Source organism: the organism of the source record quoted next, unplaced genomic scaffold, assembly GCF_019419815.1.
Source record: "Pyrus x bretschneideri cultivar Hongxiangsu unplaced genomic scaffold, Pyrus_bretschneideri_v1 Contig33, whole genome shotgun sequence".
Classification (NCBI taxonomy): domain Eukaryota; kingdom Viridiplantae; phylum Streptophyta; class Magnoliopsida; order Rosales; family Rosaceae; genus Pyrus; species Pyrus x bretschneideri.
The window spans coordinates 1165768-1178504 of NW_025999646.1; the positions used below are offsets into that span (position 1 = coordinate 1165768).

A 12737-nucleotide genomic window follows, 5' to 3' on the forward strand; every position below is an offset into this window, starting at 1 on the left:
TGTGGTGTAAAATTGAATTTGAAGCTTTTTATTACGATTGGAACAAGCAACGAACGAGTGATCACTAGCTCCGCTTAATTAAGCACTCGACGTGTAGTTAGTTCAAAATATGCCCACCATTATAGACCTTCGAATACTAGCTAGGTAGTTAATTATTTGTTAGGAAAATGGCTCATTGATTATTGGTGGGGAAAATGATTTTTACAGTCGTCGCTGAATAAATTTAAAAATAAAAGAGAACCAAATGACAAAAATAATGAGCATTGGGGAAAGGAGAAAATTAGCGAGAGTAAAAATCGTCATCCAACAAGAAGCTTCAAAGGTTAAAGTGACCACACAGGTACGTGCGAACAAGCATCAAAGGCTATGATAAGCTCATATATGCCATGCGAATTACCCTAATATCCTTCCTGACTATATATAATGCATGGTTTGTCAAACAAGGTTGTCAATCCACAAGAAATAACACCACATTGCATTCGTTTTGAAAACCACTTGCTTTGCCAAGAAAAACATGCCTATATTAATAGTGCCACCTTGGCCCTGATGATGTGAGGTGTGAAACTAGTAATGAGATCATCTCTAGATCTCTGTTTTCGGAGTAAATGGACCTAAAAATTCGGATCATTCAACTTAAATTATGCGGTTCTCATTAGTTCATTCTTCAACACACAAACTCATGCCCTAATCTCCCTCGAATGACCTGGATTTTTAATTCCATCAACTCCGTAGGTGGAGATCTGGTGATGATCTTATTCCTATATAGAATCATTTCGTAGACAGAAGACATTTTGCATGCAAATGTTGTGTGGATAGTAAACTCACATTGACTTCATGATCATATATGAATCCACTCACAATTCACAATTATGCCATTCATCGACCTCGAACAAAAACCCTAGTCAAATCCACCTCTGACCGCCGTCAACGAGTCCTCTGTAGTAATTTCAAACTACTGCAAATGTGAACTTATTCCACTAGCTCTTCAATCCACACCAGCTAATACATGTCCCCATTTGAAACCCAAAATTTAATAACTTAATCAAAGAATAAATAAAAATATGTTTCAAAGTAGGGTTGCAGGTGGGATCCTTGGAATAATTAGAAATTAAGAGGTGGAGTGCAATTAATCAAACTTATATATTTATTCCAGTCTGCAAAATTCCGCATCAAACAAAAGTACGGGTTACACCATAAATTAATTAGTAATATGAAAATAATACAATTACTTATAAGCACATGTAAGATCATTCATTTCTCTAATGTGAAATTGGTACTCTCAATGCGCTCCTTTATGTCTGACAAATTTTCAGACATAATAAGAAGACAACATAAACCAATTAGTGACAATGGATTTGGAAGGGAGCAAAGCAAACTTGATCCACTGACTAATTCTATTGGCACGTGATCTTTGGTTCACTGATCTGCTGGGAATTTCTTCTTTTTGTGAATTAAATAGATTACATTTGAATCATTTCGAGGGTAAAGTTTATTATATGCATATAAGGCATCACCTAATCCACCCAAAATTCCAAACCAAACTTCCATCGGATGACAGCTAACCCAACATTTGGAATTATCAAAAACCAACTAAGATCTGGAGAAATTTTTTAGTGTACCAGGAATATGATCATGTATACTAAATCTCATAATACTATTGGTTGAAAATTTGAAAAAAAAATTCTAAATCAATTATATTATGACATTTGATGTACCCAGCCGTGTTACAGGCATGCTGAAAAATTTCTCCTATATCTAAAAATATTTTAAACATAATTAAGGTAAACCGATACTCCTACATCAAACTATATACACATTTTTACTTTATTCATAATTCTAATCAAGTTGGACAATATGGTATGACCCGTGGCTCATACAAAGACGTTGACATTACAACTTACATGAACATGCATGAACACTAGTAGTAGAGAGGGAGTGATTCAAATATGTGAATTCGAGTACATGGATAAACGCTTTAGTTATATTTGAACTACGCCTTTGCAAATCATTGATCATTCTATTGTCTAAGACAATAAGCCCACTACAATTTTGATCTCTTTTCATTTTCATTGGAAAGAACTGAATAGTTTTGACCTATACATCCTCACTAGCGGAGTGATTCAAATATGTGAATTCGAGTACATGGATAAACGCTTTAGTTATATTTGAACTACACCTTTGCAAATCATTGATCATTCTATTGTCTAAGACAATAAGCCCACTACAATTTTGATCTCTTTTCATTTTCATTGGAAAGAACTGAACTAGTTTTGACCTATACATCCTCACTAGCTTTCATGAACCGACACTCTCGGTCTGTCCATATTGAGTTTAGTTTATTGTCTGTTGGAAACTGAGACGGGAATGAAAACTTCAGATCTTTGATAGATATAGAAAAAATTCGATTCAGTTATAATTTTGATTGTCGTGGGTTATAAATACCTTCCATTTATTTCTATTTTTTATTTTTATTTTTATTTGAGTATATGGTTCAATTCATTTGATGAATAACTTGTTTAGAAATCCTATTATAATAACTGAAAGCGTTTTTTATGAAAATATTATTGGAACCAATTCTTAATAAAAAAACACAAATAAATCTTGAAAAAACAACTCCAAACGAACCCAAAAATGAGTGAGATATTTGGATGACTAGTGAATACTAATTAGTTTTAGAGAATTTTTTTTTTCATGAATCGCTATTGAATTTTTTTAAGCACAATCTTCAATTAATTACGAAAACTGTCCGACAAAAAAATAATTTTGAACAAGTACATTTTTTCCAGTGAAACTGTTTTCTGATAGGGAAAATCTATAACGAATTTGAATATAAGGAAATTCGATGAGGAATTGCACGGGTACGAGGGTTGACGCATTTATCTTAGACCCGCCTGTTCATCAACACAATTTTATGTGGAAAGTGGGCCTTCTTAATGAATTAAGAGTTTTGCCACCCGACCCGCCCATCCAAGATACTTCTTCCTCAAATACGATTTCCTCGTCCACTACGACTGAACCCTAATCGCAGACACAAACCGACCGTGACAAAATATAGAGTGTAAATCTCAGTTTATTACAAGTTTATTGGTTTTCAACATTTAGTACATGAAGTTTTTTTCGTTCTAGAGTCATGTTTAAAGTGTTAATTTTGGAACAGTCTCATACATCCGTTAGTCTGGCTATTAAGTTTCCCATTAACTAGTGACGTGGCGCCCATGTGGACAATGATTGGACGTCATGTGTCATTAAATGGTGCACGTGGAAATTAAAAATTCAAAAAAAAATTCTCGTCCAAATTTAAAATATTTAAATAAATAATTAAATAAAAGTATTTGTAAAAAAAAAAAAAAAAAAAAAAAAAAACCCTGAACCCCCTTCTTCTTTCCCACCCGACACCCCTCCATCCCCTCCACCCTTCCACGGCTCCACCCTTTTATCCCCTCTACCCCTCACCCATCGACACCCTTACCATCAAGCACACATCTAGACGGGTCAAATACCCCAAAGCAAGCAGTTTTTGGATTTTGTTTCACATTGAATTCACCAAAACCCTTTTTCTGGCTTTCCCAAAATTTTATAACATTATAGTCTATAATCTGTGCAATAATTCCTCAAGATCCACAATTCAAGGCACAAACTTTTGTCTGCTGGCTCTTTTCTTTTACTCTACCTGTGTGGAGAGGAACAAAAGCAAAGACATGGAGGTGGGGGCAGATGCAAAGATAGTGGGTTGACTACACAAAATCCTTGTTCCTGGAGGGTAAAAGCAATAGAAAAAAATATGAAATTTAAGCATAAATCACAGATGGGGTTGTTTTGATTTTGTTGTTTTTGCTTGTTTTGTTCCTGATGTTTTTGTTTTTGGGATTTTTTTCATTGGTTGGGTGAAAGAATGAGTTTCTGGATGGTTAGTTTTTGCAGCTCCAACAACTGTAGGATGAGAGCAACCCAAATTTTGTTGTTGAAGTGGTGTCTCTTTTCTTTGAAGATCCTGAGAAGCTTCTCAATGATCTCACCAGAGCTTTGTAAGAATCCAGGATCTTTCTTTTCACTATCTTTTTGTCTCTGGGATTGGATTGGACTGGCTTGATTGATTTGTGTGGTGCTCATGGTTTGATACAGATACTTTTAAGGAGTGCATGATTTCCCTTTTTTTGTTTGCACAAAGAACATCCAACTATAGACTTCAAAAGGGTTGATGCCCATGTTCACCAGTTCAAGGGTAGTAGCTCCAGGTACACTTAAATGTTGCTTCTTTTTAGGGTTTTGCAGGAAGGGAAGGGGTTGGGTTTTTGGGGAAGGAGAAAAGGCTTGGTGGTAGGGGTGGGTATTAGGGAATGGGAAGGGTGTCGGTGGGTAAGGGGTGGAGAGGATGGAGGGGTGTCGAGTGGGGAAGACAAAAGGGGTTCTGGGTTTTTTTTATTTTTTTTATTTTTTTAATTAATTATTTTAATATTTTAAGTTTGGGTGAGAATATTTTTTTAAAATTTTTAATTTCCACGTGGACCTCTTAATGACATGTGGCGTCCAGTCATTGTCCACAAGGGCGCCACATCATCAGTTAACGGGTGACTTAACAGCCAGACTAACGGATGTATGAGACTGTCCCAAAATTAACACTTTAGACATGATTCTGGGACGAAAAAAACTTCTTGTACTAAATGTTGAAAACCACAAAACTTGAAAGTAGTAAACTGAGATTTACCCAAATATACACACACACACCACATATAACCCCTAATCAGAATCCATCCGCGATTCCGCTGTATAAACCTTCCACCTTGACTTGTGGCATCAAAGAGAGGAAATATGGCAGAGGAGCTGGCGCTGGATTTGGAAGAGCTCGGCCACCTTCAGAGCATGGTGAAACGCCACCATATATATCATCAACCACCTTAACCGTCTTTCCCAACACCTTCTCTCTTCGGAAAAGGAGCCATCATCGCTGCCGCCGCCACCACAATCTTCTCAATTAACCATAGGCCACCAGGGCAAAGAGTTGAAGTCCACCGTCAGGCCTCAAAATGTGGCGAGGAGAGAAGGTGCCAAGCAAGAGAAGACGAATGATAAATCAAACCCTAATAAGCACCGCATGAATTCTCTACTTCGATGACGATCGTTCAGTACGTACAGGAGTCTGGAGCCCGCCTCAACAAGGGGGAGCATAGAGAGGACACCACAGTATCCTTGGATGGTATTCAAGATTAAACATAGTAAAAAAGGACAGACACACAACTGACCTAACCCAATATGTGACTTCGATTGATAATTTCAATATGTTTTTGTCGAATTAAGTAATAATTTAGTTTTCCCCCTCAATTAGGGCAAATACTGAACAAAATGCCGTCCTCCGATTCCAAGTATTTCTTCTATGATTTACAGGGTCGTAGCTCTAAAGTCCAAATTGTGGCTGATCCTAGGACTGATCTCTTAAAATTTGTTTGCTTCTCTTTCTGTGAAAACCAGTACCATACAATGTTGAATATTTGCATCTTGCCTTCGTTTTTGGTCTGGTAGAAGTTAAATAATTTGTATTAATATGTGATTGAGCTACAAATCATTTCCTTTATTTCATGCAGAAATTTAGAGATGGATGAATATGAATTTTCTAAATTTTATTCCAGTACAAGGCCTGGCGATTTTATAATTTATTGGCGTGACTGGATTTCCAGGTTTGTGTTGTTACTCTAATGTCGATTTTGTTCCTTTACACGTTTATTTATAGCAAATTGTTTCCAAAAATTATGAATTAATCTTGTACTTAAATGTTGAGTTAAGAATAATGAAATCACAAAGTTCTTGTGTTTTTTTTACCTCCCTCTAAAGTCAATTGAGGCTTGTACACTAGTGCAACTGTGCAATACATGGTTTGAAAATATGAACTTTTGATTGTTTGGACTTACAAAGTTTTGTAGTTTTGTTTCTGTTTCTTTCTTCTTTTTTCACGAAAAACTAATAGAGGAGATCTCAGCATTTTCCTAAGATAGTTTTATCGCCTTAAGAAATAGTCATCCGGTTTCTCCAAGCCAGAAGCATGCAGGTTTGTGCCTAAATCTCTCACCCTCTTTGTCCCTTGCCCCAGCTTGTGTTTGCGTTATTCACGTCTGAGATGTCACATTTCAAATACTCGATCAGCTCCTTATCACATGAAAGAAGTATCACAATTTTGACATTCGCTTGCATAAAATTTTCTTTTATTCTTTTAGCAAGCTGTTTCTTCACATGTCAAACTGTTATTTGATGTCAAACAGGAAACTCCTTACACATTAGGAGCCAAACAACTCTTTTTCTAGTTGATCAGTTTGTGACCGTCTGTTCTTATTGTTTGACAGGAAAAAACTTTTCTCAGTCAGCAGACCAAAAGACGAGCCATCTTGTTTTGGAACATTTTTCCTGACAATTTCTTCTTCTTCTCCTATTGGTTGCGGAACTTTTTATTCAGTCATTTGAAGATCGGAGCTCTAACTTTTGCTCATTTAAAATTGTTCAGCAACTGCAAGTGCTTAATATATTAAGTCGATGCAGCAATCAATTTCACGCTTATTAGGGTTTGTGGGTATATAAAGATATACAGATAGATGAATACTTCTTAGAATCTATGTTGCACAGATATGGATACGGCGACACGACAAATCTCAAATATAAGAACACAGACACGGGTAAGACACGAGAATTAAAATTATATAAATTTATGACAAAAAATTACATATATTAAAAACAATATTTGGAATTGAGAACATAACAAAGTATTTGTATTCATCAAATTCATGAATAATAATTAAACACACAAACATTTAGGTAATAGAAGGAGGATTGCATCCCAGGCCCAGGGCTTACAATGCCCTCCTCAAAGGCTATGTGAAGGCAGGTCAACTGAAAGATGCCAAATCCATCGTGTCCAAGATGGAAAAAAAGCTGCATTTCACCCGATGAGCACCCTTCCAGTCTGCTCATCATTGATGCCTATGCGAATGCAGGTAGGTAGGAAAGTGCAAAAATTGTGTTGAAAGAGATATGGAAGCTAGCTATGTGCAGCCTAATTCCCATGTATTCGGCTGGATTTTAGCCAGCTACCGCGGCAGAGGGGAGTGGCAAGAGTCATTCCAAGTTTTGAGGAGATACAGAGTAGTGGAGTCAGGTAAGACCAAAAGGCAAGTTTTTTAGGTTTTAAAAGTTTTTACATTTACAGAAATGCCCCAAAATATCTTTTATATTTACCAAAAAAAAAAAAACCTGCCGTGTCTGTCCAAATTGTTGATCATGTCCAAACCGTATTCAAGGCGTGTCCAAGACTCCGCACTTTGGAGTTTTGGAGTATTTATGCAACATAGCTTGGAATATACGTACAAGATGATGATTAAAGTAATATTGATAATATGTATTTTGGTATATTTTATCCTTTATTAATACAATATTTATTTTCTACTTTAAATTAATCTAAACGGTAAAGACAAAAATTGAACTCGAACACATAAAATGAGCGCATTTATTCTAACTAATGTGGCTACACTCAACTTTTTTAGCTTAAGGAAACTTGTTCCTATACAAGTAAATTGTTACCATTCAAGAAAAGCTAGAGCTTGAAACCTGGCCCTGTTGATATCACAGTATCTCTTTGGGCCTTCGCATTTAAGAGTTTACTTGATCTGCTATATGTTGTAAAAGCTGGGCTCATCAGAGGGCCCTCATAGTTGGTTTTTATTTAAGCAAAAAATAACCGAAGTTTTATTATGTTACAATAACTCTTTTTTCCTGTAACATAATACAAATTTTAATTTCTTACAGGTAGTGTTTTAATATTGATAATTTGATATAAGCGGAAATATCGATGGATAAATCAATATCGATAAGTTGCTTTTGATGAAAATGAGAGAAATTTGCAATGAGGTGGGTATCGCAACTTATTCAAATTTAGTTGAAATTTAAAGAATTTTTTTTTTCGAAAAAAATTCAAAAGTTCAAAATCTGCAATGGGTTACGGCAAAATTTATGCAGTGAATTTGTAAATTTCATCGATATTAATTGATTTTCATATATCTCGCCAATATATGGTGAAGTTAGCATTTCAACCGTCTTCCATATTGATCCTTGATTTTTCAGATATTTAGACACAAATATAGATAATTTTGTAGATATTTTAAACATTACTTACGGATACGAAGTGTCAAGTTTGGCGTTGTATTTGTTTATTATATTAAAAATATATATGTATATTCAACCAACAAGAAACATAATTTGTATTTCTTTTAGTTTACGGTAGCCATAGAAAAAGAAGAAATGCATGGTATACATTAGGTTGTCATGGAAGAATTATACAAGTTAGATATGTTGTTATTTAATTTTCAAATATTTATTTATTTCCCTAAGAGTTTGATAACCATAATTATTCAAATTATTAATCTTTTTGTCATGGATTGGTGGTAGGCACCAATTTTCATTTAGCCAGTCGAATATGCATCATGGACAACAAACACCCACCCCACCTCCACGCCCTCCCCTCACGTGGACTGCAATCATAAAATTATGGAGGCCCAAAACTTCTATCTCGAGCACATGCAATAAAGATGTAGACGATCAAGTGAAATTCAAGGCGCGCAATAATTTGATCTATGTACAACATCGTTGTGGTAAAGATCGTAATGTTAAAGGAAACATTAGCACATGATATAAAAGGAGAGATCATAAGCGTTTATACCGTAAAATCGATTTCCGAGAAAATAGAAACGACTTATATGGTAGACTCGTTATTATAGAATAAGACCCTAATCAAAATGCATGTCCTTATTGTAAAATAGTCAAAAAGACGGCAATGCTCAGGATTCTGCAACAGTTGCTTGCCGTAGATGTGTAAAATCAGCGCCGACCATTAAGTTGACATTCTCATAATCAAGTTGTCAACTTAGCCTAGTTCAAAATTCATGGATTGAGCCTTGTGTGTCGCGCCGTGCCAGATAAGTCCCCTTGTATAATTTCCTAGAATACGGGCGGCAAATGTTACCGTGCAGTATAGCATAGAAAAGCATGATGTTACACGTGATGACGGTGTGATAGTAATTGGGAAATTAATTTCCCCAATTTTTTTTGAGAAATGCTAAAGAGGGTCTCTCAAAAGTGGTACTCTTCATAAATTATTTGACATCTTATGTTTTTAACACAATATTTTATAATGTTAGCACATGAATTGACGTTAATTATTGATATAGCAGAGAGTCTTCTCATTTTTTGTGAAAATCTCCTTACCTTTTCTCAGTTTTTTAACCTTTTAGTAATAAATAGAAGGGTACAAAAATTACTTTTTCAAATAATAACGAAAATTATTTCGTAATGAACTTGTAGTTGAAGTTATTTAAACTTTAAAGCTTACACTTAGACATCAATGTTGCTTGTATCAAAGAAAGATAACTTGTCAACGACATTAAGTGGAGAGAAGCTTATTGGGTGGAAACAAGGTCATGTTTACATAGATATATATATATACTCGTGTCATGTTTATGTCCAACTAAAAATGGGTGATGCACAGAATAATATTGCAAGAATAACTCACATTATTATTTAGAATGAAAATAGTTAACATTCAAAAGTAAATGAGAAAAAATTAACGTTTAATTATTATATATAGAGCGATGTTAATTATGAATTGCATTTGTGTCATAATTAGGATGACGTTGTGTCATCGTATTGTGCATATATTATCACATGGAACAACATCAATGTAGGTATTTATAGTAGTATTACAAGCCAATCACGCATTGTTATGCGTTTTGAATTTCTCACTTTGTAAATTTGTACCAGCTAGCTAACAAACATGTCCACTTCAAACTTCAGAGTTTTCAAGTATCCTGAACACTAATCCAACTAATACATTTAATAATTGAGCTTTGTGATTTAGGAATACATGGAAAGTTACAATGTTTGGCATTTTACACACTTAACAATGTGAATAAATTTAAAGATATGTTATAATGATATTTTTGTTGCGTGAAAGCTTCTTATGCTTTTTGAGATAAGTAGGGTTTGAAGAAACGGTTTCATGGATTACGTAGGATATATAGATTGCCTAGGTGTGGTGTAGTCAGCATCATTGTGTAAGACACACGTGTTGGCCACAAGGTGGCTTGATATTACTTGGTTGGAAATAAGCTAACCAGGTCCCAAGTCTCCCTCGTCCTCTGAGGCAGGAAAAGGCCCATCCACTCTCCAGATTGCCACCTCGAAACGACTACAACTTGCATATATCTCTCATGACTTTTCTACACAGAAAGAGCCGTTAGAGTTTGTATGTATTTTTGAAAGTAACGTTAAGAAGATTAAATTTGTAAAAATAATGTAAGGGAAATTAAATTATAATTAAAATTTTATAAATTAAATAATATGAAAGTTGATGAGACTTAAGCGTTGATAAAATTGTTTATTTCTATTAGTGACACATCCTTTAGTTTACAAATTTAGTTCTCTAGTATTACCATCTTAGGTTAATTTACATTTACCTTATTAAAAAAAGAGGTTAATTTACGTTGGGCTGTCCACCAGGAAGTTGCAATTCTCGTGTGTTTTTTGAGGTAGGATTTTCTTTCCTGTAAATATTTTTTTTCTTTAATCCCCTCTTCCATATTTTTCTCTTTCTCTTTCTCTTTCAATAAATCCGTTAATACAAAATGTTGACATTGTTTAATTGTGACCAGTTCAAATAAAACAGGATAAGGAAGAAAAGAATTTGAAGATGAGAGAATCATACTCTGCTTTTAGGTCAAACATGTTTGCGATGTTTGCATGTGCTGCTTTGATCTTTGAAAAGGAAATTAAGAGTAATGCGACCAACTTTTTATACAAATTTACAAACTATATGATATGTTACAAATAAGAAATAAATATATTAATCAACACTTAAGTTATAATTTAATCATCAACAATCACGTTATATAATTTACAAAATATAATTTAAATAGTCTTTCTAGCATTACCTAAAAATTAACCTCTTGTTTACTAAATTGATTTCCTTTGGCGCGAAAGTTTATAGTCGTAACAATAATCGTTATCAATATTTATGATAAAAGTTTGACCTTTAACCCTTCGCGTGCAGTAAAGATAATGACTTTTAAAGACTTATTTGCTAATATTGCAATGTGACAGCTTGACAATAAGTTAATGGATATTTAAAGAGGACTGCTTCTCATCAAACATTTTTTTTTTTTTTAATTCTAACTAATTAGACTAATATTTTGTTCAAGTATTTTTCACCAACTAATTGATACAATAGTGTCCAATTATTTTGTTAACTAATATATTTGTCGCATGCGGGCACATTCGACATAAAAGTTGTCGCAAAGTATTTTTGTTTAAACCAATTGGTCACCATTAGCATAATATGGTTGATTGGTGACCAATAAACTAAACAATGTTCTTAACCAAAACAATTAACAAATATAGCAACTAACTTTATATTATATGTCTTTTTTCTTTTTGGAATTTAGGTAAGTTGCTAGCAAAAACTTAGGCCAATTTTTGTGACAAAAAACTTAACCTTTTTGACAAAATAAAAAAAAAGTAACTTTAACGAAAAATACTCGTATTGTTCATTTTAACGAAAAATCATATTTTTAGACTAAAAAGTCAATCCTGGTACTATTCACTTAACCCTTTGTTTTGTCCCTATCATTAAAACTCAAAATTTTCAAACCTTTTTCATTAGTTTTCCTAATAAAAAAAGACACCGATGTACACAATTTCGGAACATATTTTCTCTGAACTTTTCGTAAGCGTCTTATTCTTATACGTGGCAAATGAATAAATTTAGAACCCAATAATAAACAATTAAATACAAAATAACTTTTACAAAGATGTATTAGTCCTTTATTTTTTTTTGAACTTGTAAGGAGCTACTAATTTTTCTCTTGAATTTTAGTTTTAGCTGATTATCCCCCTAACTTTTTACAATTACCTAATTTTTCTCTTGAATTTTAATTTTAACCGATTACTCTCTAAACTTTTATAATTGGCCAATTTCTCATTAACTTTAATTTTCCCCTTAAACACTAAACTTAAAATTCAAACAAAAAGTAAACGAAGTGAACTAGCAGAAGAGAAGAAGAAGAGAAAGAAATATATTCTCCACAATAGAAATAAAATTAACTTTTTGTAGTTATAAATTGTTCAAGGAAGAAATTTGCCAATTGTAAAAGTTTAGGGGATAATCGGATAAATTAAAATTCAACACGTAATCAGCTAAAATTAAATCTAGAGAATTTTTTAAAAAAGTTATTGGGTAAAATTAGCGGATTCTTACAAGTTTGAAGAAAAAATTAATAAATAACTCCTCTATAAAATAAAAAATATATATAACATGCCTATTTAAATTAAAATTTAGAGATATTCATCAATTTCCCCCCTGAACTTGTGACCATTGGCCAATTTTCCCCCTCAACTTTAATTTTGGCCAATTTCCCCCTCAACTCTCATAATTAGTTAATTTCCCCACTCAACTTTAATTTAGCCAATTTCCCTCCTCAACTCTCAAAATTAGTCAATTTGCACCCTACTGTTAATTTTTTTTATTTTTAATTTTCCATCTATTCTTTTTTTAATTTTCAATCTTTCTAATAACTTCCAACAAAGTACTAAAATTAACATAAACTCACCTGCATAATATAGGGTAAAATGTACAAAAACATAATACAATTAATATGTGATATGGGTTGATTATAAGAAAAAGTTATGAATCGTTTTTAAAGCATGTAGAA

The 12737-nt window shown here is 33.5% G+C and overlaps 1 long non-coding RNA gene across 1 annotated transcript; it reads left to right on the forward strand.

The window, feature by feature from the left end:
- Positions 1-2886: 2886 nt before the first annotated feature.
- LOC103944082 lies at positions 2887-6595 on the forward strand. Its single transcript, XR_007260825.1, has 3 exons — positions 2887-4025; positions 5580-5672; positions 6333-6595. It is a non-coding gene; the product is annotated as an uncharacterized LOC103944082 (long non-coding RNA).
- The last annotated feature ends 6142 nt before the right edge of the window (positions 6596-12737 follow it).